Genomic DNA, 16368 nt, shown 5'->3' on the forward strand with positions numbered 1-16368 from the left:
TCTGGCTTGTTCTCACGTGCATTGACGTGCTCTGGCGTGCACTGGCGTGCTCTGGCGTGCACTGGCGTGCTCTGGCGTGCACTGGCGTGCTCTGGCGTGCACTGGCGTGCTCTGGCGTGCATTGACGTGCTCTGGCGTGCACTGGCGTGCTCTGGCGTGCACTGGCGTGCTCTGGCGTGCATTGACGTGCTCTGGCGTGCACTGGCGTGCTCTGGCGTGCATTGACGTGCTTTGGTGTGAATTGACGTGCTCTTGCGTGCACTGGCGTGCTGTGGCGTGCACTGGTGTGCTTTGGCGTGCACTGGCGTGCTCTGGCGTGCTCTGCTATGCAGAACTCAAGTGCTTGACAATAGAAATCCACTACCCGACAATAGAACTCAAATAACTTGAATAATTTTTAAAAATTCAAGTGCTGTGATGTGCGTTTTTCTAAAACTTTTTTTTCATAATTTGCTCTATAAATTTATTGATTCAATAGACTTGAAATGGTGTATTGGACATTGATTTACACATCCTGTAATTAAAAAATGGTTTTAACAAGTGAAAAAAATATTATAGCAACTTCAAGTGCTGAGCTGTTCTCTGCTGTGCTCTACCGTGCTCTGGCGTGCACTGGCGTGCTCTGGCGTGCTCTGGCGTGCATTGACGTGCTCTGGCGTGCACTGGCGTACTCTGGCGTGCACTGGCGTGCTCTGGCATGCATTGACGTGCTCTGGCGTGCACTGGCGTGCTCTGGTGTCAATTGACGTGCTCTGGCGTGCACTGGCGTGCTCTGGCGTGCACTGGCGTGCTTTGGCGTGTACTGGCGTGCTTTGGCGTGTACTTGCGTGCTCTGGTGTGTACTGGCGTGCTCTGGCGTGCACTGGCGTGCTCTGGCGTGCACTGGCTTGCTCTGGCGTGCACTGGCTTGCTCTTGGGTAAATTGGCGTGCTCTGGCGTGCACTGGCGTGCACTGGCGTGCTCTGGCGTGCATTGACGTGCTCTGGCGTGCATTGACGTGCTCTGGCGTGCACTGGCGTGCTCTGGCGTGCACTGGCGTGCTCTGGCGTGCATTGGCGTGAACTGGGGTGAAATGGCGTGCTCTGGCGTGCACTGGCGTGCACTGTCTTGCTCTGGCGTGCACTGGCATGCTCTGGATTGCACTTCGTGCTCTGGTGTGAATTGGCGTGCTCTGGCGTGCATTGACGTGCTCTGGCGTGCACTATCTTGCTCTGGCGTGTACTGGCGTGCTCTCGAGTGCACTGGCGTGCTCTAACGTGCATTGACGTGCTCTGGCGTGCACTGGCGTGCTTTGGCGTGAACTGGCATTCTCTGGCGTGCACTGGCGTGCTTTGCATGCACTGGCGTGCACTGGCGTGCTCTGGCCTGCTCTGGCGTGCACTGGCGTGCTTTGGTGTGAATTGGCGTGCTCTGGCGTGCACTGGCGTTCTCTGGCGTGCACTGGCGTGCTCTGGTGTGAATTGGCGTGCACTGGCGTGCACTGGCGTGCTCTGGTGTGAATTGGCGTGCTCTGTCGTGCACTGGCGTGCTCTGGCGTGCTCTGTCGTGCTCTGGCCTCCTCTGCTATGCAGAATTCAAGTGCTTGACAAACAAAATCCACTACCCGACAATAGAACTCAAATAACTTGAATAATTTTTAAAAATTCAAGTGCTGTGATGTGCGTTTTTCAAAAACTTTTTGTTCATGATTTGCTCTATAAATTTATTGATTCAATAGACTTAAAATGGTGTATTGGACATTGATTTACACATCCTGTAATTAAAAAATGGTTTAACAAGTGAAAAAAATATTATAGCAACTTCAAGTGCTGAGATGTTCTCTGCTGTGCTCTACCGTGCTCTGGCGTGCACTGGCGTACTCTGGCGTGCTTTGGCGTGCACTGGCGTGCTCTGGTGTGAATTGGCGTGCTCTGGTGTGAATTGGCTCGAACTGGCGTGAACTTGCGTGCTCTGGCGTGCACTGGCTCGCTCTGGTGTGAATTGGAGTGCTCTGTCGTGCACTGGCGTGCTCTGGCGTGCTCTGGTTTGAATTGGCGTACTCTGGCGTGCACTGGCGTGCTCTGGCGTGTACTTGCGTGCTCTGGAGTGCACTGGCTTGCTCTGGCGTGCATTGACGTGCTCTGGCGTGCTCTGGCGTGCTCTGGCGGGCACTGGCGTGCACTGGCGTGCTCTGGCGTGCACTGGCTTGCTCTGGCTTGCACTGGCGTGCTATGGCGTGCACTGGCGTGCTCTGGCGTGCACTGGCGTGCTCTGGCGTGCGCTGGCGTGCTCTTGCGTGCATTGACAAGCTCTGGCGTGCACTGATGTGCTCTGGTGTGAATTGGCGTGCTCTGGGTTGCACTGGCGTGCTCTGGCGTGCACTGGCGTGCTCTGGCGTGCACTGGCGTAATCTGGCGTGCACTGGCGTGCTCTGGCGTGCACTGGCGTGCTCTGGCGTGAACTGGAATGCTCTGGCGTGCGCTGGCGTGCTCTTGCGTTCATTGATGAATTTATTGATTCAATAGACTTGAAATGGTGTATTGGACATTTATTTACACATCCTGTAATAAAAAAATGGTTTTAACAAGTGAAAAAAATATTATAGCAACTTCAAGTGCTGAGCTGTTCTCTGCTGTGCTCTACCGTGCTCGGCGTGCACTGGCGTACTCTGGCGTGCTCTGGCGTGCATTGACGTGATCTGGCGTGCACTGGAGTGCTCTGGCGTGCAATGGCGTGCTCTGGCGTGCATTGAAGTGCTCTGGCGTACACTGTTGTGCTCTGGCGTGCACTGGCGTGCTTTTGCGTGCACTGGCGTGCTCTGGCGTGCATTGACGTGCTCTGGCGTGCACTATCTTGCTCTGGCGTGCATTGACGTGCTCTGGCGTGCACTGGCGTGCTCTGGCGTGCACTGGCGTGCTCTGGCGTGCACTGGCGTGCTCTGGCGTGCACTGGCGTGCTCTGGCGTGCACTGGCGTGCTCTGGCGTGCACTGGCGTGCTCTGGCGTGCTCTTGCGTGCATTGACGTGCTCTGGCGTGCACTGGCGTGCTATGGCGTGCACTGGCGTGCTATGGCGTGCACTGGCGTGCTATGGCTTGCACTGGCGTGCTATGGCGTGCACTGGCGTGCTATGGCGTGCACTGGCGTGCTATGGCGTAAACTGGCATGCTCTGGTGTGAATTGGAGTGCTCTGGCGTGCACTGGCGTGCTCTGGCGTGCTCTGGTTTGAATTGGCGTGCTCTGGCGTGCATTTACGTGCTCTGGCGTGCATTGGCGTGCTCTGGCGTGCATTGACGTGCTCTGGCGTGCACTGGCGGGCTCTGGTGTGAATTGGCGTGCTCTGGGGTGAATTGGCGTGCTCTGGCGTGTACTGGCGTGCTCTCGAGTGCACTGGCGTGCTCTAACGTGCATTGACGTGCTCTGGCGTGCACTGGCGTGCTTTGGCGTGAACTGGCATTCTCTGGCGTGCACTGGCGTGCTTTGCATGCACTGGCGTGCACTGGCGTGCTCTGGCCTGCTCTGGCGTGCACTGGCGTGCTTTGGTGTGAATTGGCGTGCTCTGGCGTGCACTGGCGTTCTCTGGCGTGCACTGGCGTGCTCTGGTGTGAATTGGCGTGCACTGGCGTGCACTGGCGTGCTCTGGTGTGAATTGGCGTGCTCTGTCGTGCACTGGCGTGCTCTGGCGTGCTCTGTCGTGCTCTGGCCTCCTCTGCTATGCAGAATTCAAGTGCTTGACAAACAAAATCCACTACCCGACAATAGAACTCAAATAACTTGAATAATTTTTAAAAATTCAAGTGCTGTGATGTGCGTTTTTCAAAAACTTTTTGTTCATGATTTGCTCTATAAATTTATTGATTCAATAGACTTAAAATGGTGTATTGGACATTGATTTACACATCCTGTAATTAAAAAATGGTTTAACAAGTGAAAAAAATATTATAGCAACTTCAAGTGCTGAGATGTTCTCTGCTGTGCTCTACCGTGCTCTGGCGTGCACTGGCGTACTCTGGCGTGCTTTGGCGTGCACTGGCGTGCTCTGGTGTGAATTGGCGTGCTCTGGTGTGAATTGGCTCGAACTGGCGTGAACTTGCGTGCTCTGGCGTGCACTGGCTCGCTCTGGTGTGAATTGGAGTGCTCTGGCGTGCACTGGCGTGCTCTGGCGTGCTCTGGTTTGAATTGGCGTACTCTGGCGTGCACTGGCGTGCTCTGGCGTGTACTTGCGTGCTCTGGAGTGCACTGGCTTGCTCTGGCGTGCATTGACGTGCTCTGGCGTGCTCTGGCGTGCTCTGGCGGGCACTGGCGTGCACTGGCGTGCTCTGGCGTGCACTGGCTTGCTCTGGCTTGCACTGGCGTGCTATGGCGTGCACTGGCGTGCTCTGGCGTGCACTGGCGTGCTCTGGCGTGCGCTGGCGTGCTCTTGCGTGCATTGACAAGCTCTGGCGTGCACTGATGTGCTCTGGTGTGAATTGGCGTGCTCTGGGTTGCACTGGCGTGCTCTGGCGTGCACTGGCGTGCTCTGGCGTGCACTGGCGTAATCTGGCGTGCACTGGCGTGCTCTGGCGTGCACTGGCGTGCTCTGGCGTGAACTGGAATGCTCTGGCGTGCGCTGGCGTGCTCTTGCGTTCATTGATGAATTTATTGATTCAATAGACTTGAAATGGTGTATTGGACATTTATTTACACATCCTGTAATAAAAAAATGGTTTTAACAAGTGAAAAAAATATTATAGCAACTTCAAGTGCTGAGCTGTTCTCTGCTGTGCTCTACCGTGCTCGGCGTGCACTGGCGTACTCTGGCGTGCTCTGGCGTGCATTGACGTGATCTGGCGTGCACTGGAGTGCTCTGGCGTGCAATGGCGTGCTCTGGCGTGCATTGAAGTGCTCTGGCGTACACTGTTGTGCTCTGGCGTGCACTGGCGTGCTTTTGCGTGCACTGGCGTGCTTTTGCGTGCACTGGCGTGCTCTGGCGTGCATTGACGTGCTCTGGCGTGCACTATCTTGCTCTGGCGTGCATTGACGTGCTCTGGCGTGCACTGGCGTGCTCTGGCGTGCACTGGCGTGCTCTGGCGTGCACTGGCGTGCTCTGGCGTGCACTGGCGTGCTCTGGCGTGCACTGGCGTGCTCTGGCGTGCACTGGCGTGCTCTGGCGTGCACTGGCGTGCTCTGGCGTGCACTGGCGTGCTCTGGCGTGCACTGGCGTGCTCTGGCGTGCACTGGCGTGCTCTGGCGTGCACTGGCGTGCTCTGGCGTGCACTGGCGTGCTCTGGCGTGCTCTTGCGTGCATTGACGTGCTCTGGCGTGCACTGGCGTGCTATGGCGTGCACTGGCGTGCTATGGCGTGCACTGGCGTGCTATGGCTTGCACTGGCGTGCTATGGCGTGCACTGGCGTGCTATGGCGTGCACTGGCGTGCTATGGCGTAAACTGGCATGCTCTGGTGTGAATTGGAGTGCTCTGGCGTGCACTGGCGTGCTCTGGCGTGCTCTGGTTTGAATTGGCGTGCTCTGGCGTGCATTTACGTGCTCTGGCGTGCATTGGCGTGCTCTGGCGTGCATTGACGTGCTCTGGCGTGCACTGGCGGGCTCTGGTGTGAATTGGCGTGCTCTGGGGTGAATTGGCGTGCTCTGGCGTGTACTGGCGTGCTCTCGAGTGCACTGGCGTGCTCTAACGTGCATTGACGTGCTCTGGCGTGCACTGGCGTGCTTTGGCGTGAACTGGCATTCTCTGGCGTGCACTGGCGTGCTTTGCATGCACTGGCGTGCACTGGCGTGCTCTGGCCTGCTCTGGCGTGCACTGGCGTGCTTTGGTGTGAATTGGCGTGCTCTGGCGTGCACTGGCGTTCTCTGGCGTGCACTGGCGTGCTCTGGTGTGAATTGGCGTGCACTGGCGTGCACTGGCGTGCTCTGGTGTGAATTGGCGTGCTCTGTCGTGCACTGGCGTGCTCTGGCGTGCTCTGTCGTGCTCTGGCCTCCTCTGCTATGCAGAATTCAAGTGCTTGACAAACAACATCCACTACCCGACAATAGAACTCAAATAACTTGAATAATTTTTAAAAATTCAAGTGCTGTGATGTGCGTTTTTCAAAAACTTTTTGTTCATGATTTGCTCTATAAATTTATTGATTCAATAGACTTAAAATGGTGTATTGGACATTGATTTACACATCCTGTAATTAAAAAATGGTTTAACAAGTGAAAAAAATATTATAGCAACTTCAAGTGCTGAGATGTTCTCTGCTGTGCTCTACCGTGCTCTGGCGTGCACTGGCGTACTCTGGCGTGCTTTGGCGTGCACTGGCGTGCTCTGGTGTGAATTGGCGTGCTCTGGTGTGAATTGGCTCGAACTGGCGTGAACTGGCGTGCTCTGGCGTGCACTGGCTCGCTCTGGTGTGTATTGGAGTGCTCTGGCGTGCACTGGCGTGCTCTGGCGTGCTCTGGTTTGAATTGGCGTACTCTGGCGTGCACTGGCGTGCTCTGGCGTGCACTGGCGTGCTCTGGCGTGCACTGGCGTGCTCTGGCGTGCACTGGCGTGCTATGGCGTGCACTGGCATGCTATGGCATGCACTGGCGTGCTATGGCGTAAACTGGCGTGCTCTGGTGTGAATTGGAGTGCTCTGGCGTGCACTGGCGTACTCTGGCGTGCTCTGGCGTTCATTGACGTGCTATGGCGTGCACTGGCGTGCTCTGGCGTGCACTGGCGTGCTCTGGCGTGCATTGACGTGCTCTGGCGTGCACTGGCGTGCTCTGGTGTGAATTGGCGTGCTCTGGTGTGAATTGGCTCGAACTGGCGTGAACTGGCGTGCTCTGGGGTGCACTGGCTTGCTCTGGCGTGCACTGGCGTGCTCTGGCGTGCACCGGCGTGCTCTTGGGTAAATTGGCGTACTCTAGCGTGCACTGGCGTGCTTTGGCGTGCATTGACGTGCTCTGGCGTGCACTGGCGTGCTCTGGCGTGCACTGGCGTGCTCTGGCGTGCACTGGTGTGCTCTGGCGTGCACTGGCGTGCTCTGGCGTGCACTGGCGTGCTCTGGCGTGAACTGGCGTGCTCTGGCGTGCACTGGCGTGCTCTGGTGTGAATTGGCGTGCTCTGGTGTGAATTTGCTCGAACTGGCGTGAACTGGCGTGCTCTGGCGTGCACTAGCGTGCTCTGGTGTGAATTGGCGTACTCTGGCGTGCACTGGCGTGCTATGGCGTGCACTGGCATGCTATGGCGTGCACTGGTTTGAATTGGCGTACTCTGGTGTAAATTGGCGTACTCTGGCGTGCACTGGCGTGCTATGGCGTGCACTGGCATGCTATGGCGTGCACTGGTTTGAATTGGCGTACTCTGGCGTGCACTGGCGTGCTATGGCGTGCACTGGCATGCTATGGCGTGCACTGGCATGCTATGGCGTGCACTTGCGTGCTATGGCGTGCACTGGCGTGCTATGGAATGCACTGGCGTGCTATGGCGTTAACTGGCGTGCTCTGGTGTGAATTGGAGTGCTCTGGCGTGCACTGGCGTGCTCTGCCGTGCTCTGGTTTGAATTGGCGTACTCTGGCGTGCACTGGCGTGCTCTGGCGTGCACCAGCGTGCTCTGGCGTGCATTGACGTGCTCTGGCGTGCACTGGCGTGCTCTGGTGTGAATTGGCGTGCTCTGGGGTGAATTGGCGTGCTCTGGCGTGTACTGGCAAGCTCTGGAGTGCACTGGCGTTCTCTGGAGTGCACTGGCGTTCTCTGGCGTGCATTAACGTGCTCTGACGTGCACTGGCGTGCTCTGGCGTGCACTGGCATGCTCTGGCATGCACTGGCGTGCTCTGGCGTGAACTAACGTGCACTGGCGTTCTCTGGCGTGCACTGGCGTGCTCTGGCGTGCACTGGCGTGCTCTGGCGTGCATTGACGTGATCTGGCGTGCACTGGCGTGCTCTGGTGTGAATTGGCGTGCTCTGGTGTGAATTGGCTCGAACTGGCGTGAACTGGCGTGCTCTGGCGTGCACTGGCGTGCTCTGGTGTGAATTGGAGTGCTCTGGCGTGCACTGGCGTGCTCTGGCGTGCACTGGCGTGCTCTGGCGTGCACTGGCGTGCTCTGGCATGCACTGGCGTGCTCTGGCGTGCACTGGCGTGCTCTGGCGTGCTCTGGTTTGAATTGGCGTACTCTGGCGTGCACTGGCGTGCTCTGGCGTGCACTGGCGTGCACTGGCGTGCACTGGCGTGCTCTGGCGTGCACTGGCGTGCTATGGCGTGCACTGGCGTGCTATGGCGTGCACTGGCGTGCTATGGCATGCACTGGCGTGCTATGGCGTAAACTGGCGTGCTCTGGTGTGAATTGGAGTGCTCTGGCGTGCACTGGCGTGCTCTGGCATGCTCTGGTTTGAATTGGCGTAGTCTGGCGTGCACTGGCGTGCTCTGGCCTGCACCGGCGTGCTCTGGCGTGCATTGACGTGCTCTGGCGTGCACTGGCGTTCTTTCGCGTGCTCTGGCGTGCACTGGCGTGCTCTGGCGTGCACTGGCGTGCTCTGGAGTGCATTGACGTTTTCTGGCGTGCACTGGCGTGCTGTGGTGTGAATTGGCGTGCTCTGGTGAGAATTGGCGTGCTCTGGAGTGCACTGGCGTGCTCTGGCGTGCATTGACGTGCTCTGGCGTGCACTGGCGTGCTCTGGCGTAAACTGGCGTGCTCTGGCGTGAACTGGCGTGCTCTGGTGTGAATTGGAGTGCTCTGGCGTGCACTGGTGTGCTCTGGCTTGCTCTGGTTTAATTGGCGTACTCTGGCGTGCACTGGCGTGCACTGGCGTGCTCTGGCGTGCACTGGCGTGCTCTGGCGTGCATTGACATGCTCTGGCGTGCACTGGCTTGCTCTGGCGTGCATTGACGTGCTCTGGCGTGCTCTGGCGTGCTCTGGCGTGCATTGGCGTACTCTGGCGTGCACTGGCGTGCTCTGGTGTAAATTGGCGTGCTCTGGCGTGCACTGCGTGCTCTGGTGTGAATTGGCGTGCTCTGGCGGGCACTGTCGTGCTCTGGCGTGCATTGACGTGCTCCGGCGTGCACTGTCGTGCTCTGGCGTGCTTCGGCGTGCACTGTCGTGCTCTGGCGTGCATTGACGTGCTCTGGCGTGCACTGGCGTGCTCTGGCATGCACTGGCGTGCTCTGGCGTTTACTGGCGTGCTCTGGTGTGAATTGGCGTGCTCTGGCGTGCACTGGCGTACTCTGGCGGGAACTGGCGTGCTCTGGCGTGCACTGGCGTGCTCTGGTGTGAATTGGCGTGCTCTGGCGAGCACTGCCGTGCTCTGGCGTGCACTGGCGTGCTCTTGTGTGAATTGGCGTGCTCTGGCGTGCACTGTCGTGCTCTGGCGTGCATTGACGTGCTCTGGCGTGCACTGGCGTGCTCTGGCGTGCACTGGCGTGCTCTGGTGTGAATTGGCGTGCTCTGGCATGCTCTGGCGTGCACTGGCGTGCTCTGGTGTAAATTGGCGTGCTCTGGCGTGCACTGGCGTGCTCTGGTGTGAATTGGCGTGCTCTGGCGTGCATTGACGTGCTCTGGCGTGCACTAGCGTACTCTGACGTGCACTGGCGTGCTTTGGCGTGCACTGGCGTGCTCTGGCGTGCACTGGCGTGCTCTGGCGTGCACTGGCGTGCTCTGGCGTGCACTGGCGTGCTCTGGCGTGCACTGGCGTGCTCTGGCGTGCACTGGCGTGCTCTGGCGTGCACTGGCGTGCTCTGGTGTGAATTGGCGTGCTCTGGCGTGCACTGGCGTGCTCTGGCGTGCACTGGCGTACTCTGGCGTGAACTGGCGTGCTCTGGCGTGCACTGCCGTTCTCTGGCGTGTATTGACGTGCTCTGGCTTGCACTGCGTGCTCTGGCATTTACTGGCGTGCTCTGGTGTGAATTGGCGTGCTCTGGCGTGCTCTGGCGTGCTCTGGCGTGCTCTGCTATGCAGAACTCAAGTGCTTGACAATAGAAATCCACTACCCGAAAATAGAACTCAAATAACTTGAATAATTTTTAAAAATTCAAGTGCTGTGATGTGCGTTTTTCTAAAACTTTGTGTTCATGATTTGCTCTATAAATTTATTGATTCAATAGACTTGAAATGGTGTATTGGACATCGATTTACACATCCTGTAATTAAAAAATGGTTTTAAAAGTGAAAAAAATATTATAGCAACTTCAAGTGCTGAGCTGTTCTCTGCTGTGCTCTACCGTGCTCTGGCGTGCACTGGCGTACTCTGGCGTAAAATGGCGTGCTCTGGCGTGCATTGACGTGCTCTGGCGTGCACTGGCGTGCTCTGGTGTGAATTGACGTGCTCTGGCGTGCACTGGCGTGCTCTGGCGTGCACTGGCGTGCTTTGGCGTACACTGGCGTGCTTTGGCGTGTACTTGCGTGCTCTGGAGTGCACTGGCTTGCTCTGGCGTGCATTGACGTGCTCTGGCGTGCACTGGCGTGCTCTGGCGTGCACTGGCGTGCTCTGGCGTTTACTGGCGTGCTCTGGCGTGCACTGGCGTGCTCTGGCGTGCGCTGGCGTGCTCTTGCGTGCATTGACGTGCTCTGGCGTGCACTGATGTGCTCTGGTGTGAATTGGCGTGCTCTGGCGTGCACTGGCGTGCTCTGGTGTGCACTGGCGTGCTCTGGAATGCTCTGGCGTGCTCTGGCTTGCTATGGCGTGCACTGGCGTGATCATGCGTGCACTGGCGTGCTCTGGCGTTCACTGGCGTGCTCTGGCGTGCACTGGCGTGCTCTGGCGTGCTCTGCTATGCAGAACTCAAGTGCTTGACAATAGAAATCCACTACCCGACAATAGAACTCAAATAACTTGAATAATTTTTAAAAATTCAAGTGCAGTGATGTGCGTTTTTCTAAAACTTTTTGTTCATGATTTGCTCTATAAATTTATTGATTCAATAGACTTGAAATGGTGTATTGGACATTGATTTACACATCCTGTAATTAAAAAATGGTTTTAACAAGTGAAAAAAATATTATAGCAACTTCAAGTGCTGAGCTGTTCTCTGCTGTGCTCTACCGTGCTCTGGCGTGCACTGGCGTGCTCTGGCGTGCACTGGCGTTCTCTGGCGTGCGCTGGGGTTCTCTTGCGTGCATTGACGTGCTCTAGCGTGCACTGATGTGCTCTGGTGTGAATTGGCGTGCTCTGGCGTGCACTGGCGTGCTCTGGTGTGCACTGGCGTGCTCTGGCGTGCACTGGCGTGCTCTGGTGTGCTCTGGCTTGCTCCGGCGTGCACTGGCGTGCACTGGCGTGCTCTGGCGTGCACTGGCGTGCTCTGGTGTGAATACTGGTGTGCTGTGGTGTGCTCTGTCGTGCTCTGCCGTGCTCTGCTATGCAGAACTCAAGTGCTTGACAATAGAAATCCACTACCCGACAATAGAACTCAAATAACTTGAATAATTTTTAAAAATTCAAGTGCTGTGATGTGCGTTTTTCGAAAACTTTTTGTTCATGATTTGCTCTATAAATTTATTGATTCAATAGACTTGAAATGGTGTATTGGACATTGATTTACACATCCTGTAATTTAAATATGGTTTTAACAAGTGAAAAAAATATTATAGCAACTTCAAGTGCTGAGCTGTTCTCTGCTGTGCTCTACCGTGCTCTGGCGTGCACTGGCGTGCTCTGGCGTGCTCTGGCGTGCACTGGCGTGCTTTGGCGCGCACTGGCGTGCTCTGGCGTGCATTGACGTGCTCTGGCGTGCACTGGCTTGCTCTGGCGTGCATTGACGTGCTCTGGCGTGCACTGGCGTGCTCTGGCGTGCACTGGCGTGCTCTGGCGTTCACTGGCGTGCACTGGCGTGCTATGGCGTGCACTGGCGTGCTCATGCGTGCACTGGCGTGCTCTGGCGTTCACTGGCGTGCTCTGGCGTGCATTGACGTGCTCTGGCGTGCACTGGCTTGCTCTGGCGTGCATTGACGTGCTCTGGCGTGCTCTGGCGTGCTCTGGCGTGCTCTGGCCTCAACTGGCGTGCTCTGGCGTGCACTGGCGTGCTCTGGTGTGAATTAGAGTGCTCTGGCGTGCACTGGCGTGCTCTGGCGTGCTCTGGTTTGAATTGGCGTACTCTGGGGTGCACTGGCGTGCTCTGGCGTGCACTGGCGTGCTCTGGCGTGCATTGACGTGCTCTGGCGTGCATTGACGTGCTCTGGCGTGCACTGGTTTGCTTTTGCGTGCACTGGCGTGCTCTGGCGTTTACTGGTGTGCTCTGGTGTGAATTGGCGTGCTCTGCCGTGTACTGGCGTGCTCTGGCGTGCTCTGGCGTGCATTGACGTGCTCTGGCGTGCATTGGCGTGCTCTGGCGTGCTCTGGCGTATTCTGGCGTGCTCTGATATGCAGAACTCAAGTGCTTGACAATAGAAATCCACTACCCGAAAATAGAACTCAAATAACTTGAATAATTTTTAAAAATTCAAGTGCTGTGATGTGCGTTTTTCTAAAACTTTGTGTTCATGATTTGCTCTATAAATTTATTGATTTAATAGACTTGAAATGGTGTATTGGACATTGATTTACACATCCTGTAATTAAAAAATGGTTTTAAAAGTGAAAAAAATATTATTGCAACTTCAAGTGCTGAGCTGTTCTCTGCTGTGCTCTACCGTGCTCTGGCGTGCACTGGCGTACTCTGGCGTAAAATGGCGTGCTCTGGCGTGCATTGACATGCTCTGGCGTGCACTGGCGTGCTCTGGTGTGAATTGACGTGCTCTGGCGTGCACTGGCGTGCTCTGGCGTGCACTGGCGTGCTTTGGCGTACACTGGCGTGCTTTGGAGTGTACTTGCGTGCTCTGGAGTGCACTGGCTTGCTCTGGCGTTTACTGGCGTGCTCTGGCGTTTACTGGCGTGCTCTGGCGTGCACTGGCGTGCTCTGGCGTGCGCTGGCGTGCTCTTGCGTGCATTGACGTGCTCTGGCTTGCACTGATGTGCTCTGGTGTGAATTGGCGTGCTCTGGCGTGCACTGGCGTGCTCTGGCATGCTCTGGCGTGCTCTGGCTTGCTATGGCGTGCACTGGCGTGATCATGCGTGCACTGGCGTGCTCTGGCGTTCACTGGCGTGCTCTGGTGTGCACTGGCGTGCTCTGGCGTGCTCTGCTATGCAAAACTCAAGTGCTTGACAATAGAAATCCACTACCCGACAATAGAACTCAAATAACTTGAATAATTTTTAAAAATTCAAGTGCAGTGATGTGCGTTTTTCTAAAACTTTTTGTACATGATTTGCTCTATAAATTTATTGATTCAATAGACTTGAAATGGTGTATTGGACATTGATTTACACATCCTGTAATTAAAAAATGGTTTTAACAAGTGAAAAAAATATTATAGCAACTTCAAGTGCTGAGCTGTTCTCTGCTGTGCTCTACCGTGCTCTGGCGTGCACTGGCGTGCACTGGCGTGCTCTGGCGTGCACTGGCGTGCTCTGGCGTGCGCTGGCGTTCTCTTGAGTGCATTGACGTGTTCTAGCGTGCACTGATGTGCTCTGGTGTGAATTGGCGTGCTCTGGCGTGCACTGGCGTGCTCTGGTGTGCACTGGCGTCTCTGGCGTGCACTGGCGTGCTCTGGCGTGCTCTGGCTTGCTCCGGCGTGCACTGGCGTGCACTGGCGTGCTCTGGCGTGCACTGGCGTGCTTTGGCGCGCACTGGCGTGCTCTGGCGTGCATTGACGTGCTCTGGCGTGCACTGGCTTGCTCTGGCGTGCATTGACGTGCTCTGGCGTGCACTGGCGTGCTCTGGCGTGCACTGGCGTGCTCTGGCGTTCACTGGCGTGCACTGGCGTGCTATGGCGTGCACTGGCGTGCTCATGCGTGCACTGGCGTGCTCTGGCGTTCACTGGCGTGCTCTGGCGTGCATTGACGTGCTCTGGCGTGCACTGGCTTGCTCTGGCGTGCATTGACGTGCTCTGGCGTGCTCTGGCGTGCACTATCGTGCTCTGGCCTCAACTGGCGTGCTCTGGCGTGCACTGGCGTGCTCTGGTGTGAATTAGAGTGCTCTGGCGTGCACTGGCGTGCTCTGGCGTGCTCTGGTTTGAATTGGCGTACTCTGGCGTGCACTGGCGTGCTCTGGCGTGCATTGACGTGCTCTGGCGTGCATTGACGTGCTCTGGCGTGCACTGGTGTGCTTTTGCGTGCACTGGCGTGCTCTGGCGTTTACTGGTGTGCTCTGGTGTGAATTGGCGTGCTCTGCCGTGTACTGGCGTGCTCTGGCGTGCTCTGGCGTGCATTGACGTTCTCTGGCGTGCATTGACGTGCTCTGGCGTGCACTGGCGTGCTCTGGCGTGCTCTGCTATGCAGAACTCAAGTGCTTGACAATAGAAATCCACTACCCGAAAATAGAACTCAAATAACTTGAATAATTTTTAAAAATTCAAGTGCTGTGATGTGCGTTTATCTAAAACTTTTTGTTCATGATTTGCTCTATAAATTTATTGATTTAATAAACTTGAAATAGTGTATTGGACATTGATTTACACATCCTGTAATTAAAAAATGGTTTTAACAAGTGAAAAAAATATTATAGCAACTTCAAGTGCTGAGCTGTTCTCTGCTGTGCTCTACCGTACTCTGGCGTGCACTGGCGTGCTCTGGCGTGCTCTGGCGTGCACTAGCGTGCTTTGGCGCGCACTGGCGTGCTCTGGCGTGCATTGACGTGCTCTGGCGTGCACTGGCTTGCACTGGCGTGCATTGACGTGCTCTGGCGTGCACTGGCGTGCTCTGGCGTGCACTGGCGTGCTCTGGTGTGAATTAGAGTGCTCATGCGTGCACTGGCGTGCTCTGGCGTGCTCTCTTTTGAATTGGCGTACTCTGGCGTGCACTGGCGTGCTCTGGCGTGCACTGGCGTGCTCTGGCGTGCATTGACGTGCTCTGGCGTGCATTGACGTGCTCTGGCGTGCACTGGTGTGCTTTTGCGTGCACTGGCGTGCTCTGGCGTTTACTGGTGTGCTCTGGTGTGAATTGGCGTGCTCTGCCGTGTACTGGTGTTCTCTGGCGTGCTCTGGCGTGCATTGACGTGCTCTGGCGTGCATTGACGTGCTCTGGCGTGCACTGGCGTGCTCTGGCGTGCTCTGCTATGCAGAACTCAAGTGCTTGACAATAGAAATCCACTACCCGAAAATAGAACTCAAATAACTTGAATAATTTTTAAAAATTCAAGTGCTGTGATGTGCGTTTTTCTAAAACTTTGTGTTCATGATTTGCTCTATAAATTTATTGATTTAATAGACTTGAAATGGTGTATTGGACATTGATTTACACATCCTGTAATTAAAAAATGGTTTTAACAAGTGAAAAAAATATTATAGCAACTTCAAGTGCTGAGCTGTTCTCTGCTGTGCTCTACCGTGCTCTGGCGTGCACTGGCGTACTCTGGCGTAAAATGGCGTGCTCTGGCGTGCATTGACGTGCTCTGGCGTGCACTGGCGTGCTCTGGTGTGAATTGACGTGCTCTGGCGTGCACTGGCGTGCTCTGGCGTGCACTGGCGTGCTTTGGCGTACACTGGCGTGCTTTGGCGTGTACTTGCGTGCTCTGGAGTGCACTGGCTTGCTCTGGCGTGCATTGACGTGCTCTGGCGTGCACTGGCGTGCTCTGGCGTGCACTTGCGTGCTCTGGCGTGCACTGGCGTGCACTGGCGTGCTCTGGCGTGCACTGGCGTGCTCTGGCGTGCTCTGGCGTGCACTGGCGTGCTCTTGCGTGCATTGACGTGCTCTGGCGTGCACTGATGTGCTCTGGTGTGAATCGGCGTGCTCTGGCGTGCACTGGCGTGCTCTGGCGTGCACTGGCGTGCTCTGGCGTGCACTGGCGTGCTCTGGCGTGCACTGGCGTGCTCTGGCGTGAACTGGCATGCTCTGGCGTGCACTGGCGTGCTCTGGCGTGAACTGGCATGATCTGGCGTGCAATGCGTGCTCTGGCGTGCACTGGCGTGCTATGGAGTGCACTGGCGTGATCATGCGTGCACTGGCGTGCTCTGGCGTGCACTGGCGTGCTCTGGCGTGCAGTGGCGTGCTCTGGCGTGCATTGACGTGCTTTTGCGTGCACTGGCGTGCTCTGGCGTGCATTGACGTGCTCTGGCGTGCTCTGGCGTGCACTGGCGTGCTCTGGCTTCAACTGGCGTGCTCTGGCGTGCACTGGCGTGCTCTGGTGTGAATTAGAGTGCTCATGCGTGCACTGGCGTGCTCTGGCGTGCTCTGGTTTGAATAGGCGTACTCTGGCGTGCATTGGCGTGCTCTGGCGTGCACTGGCGTGCTCTGGCGTGCATTGACGTGCTCTGGCGTGCATTGACGTGCTCTGGCGTGCACTGGTGTGCTTTTGCGTGCACTGGCGTGCTCTGGCGTTTACTGGTGTGCTCTGGTGTGAATTGGCGTGCTCTGCCGTGCACTGGCGTGCTCTGGCGTGCTCTGGCGTGCATTGACGTGCTCTGG

This window comes from Daphnia pulicaria, chromosome 3 (assembly GCF_021234035.1).
Source record: "Daphnia pulicaria isolate SC F1-1A chromosome 3, SC_F0-13Bv2, whole genome shotgun sequence".
Classification (NCBI taxonomy): domain Eukaryota; kingdom Metazoa; phylum Arthropoda; class Branchiopoda; order Diplostraca; family Daphniidae; genus Daphnia; species Daphnia pulicaria.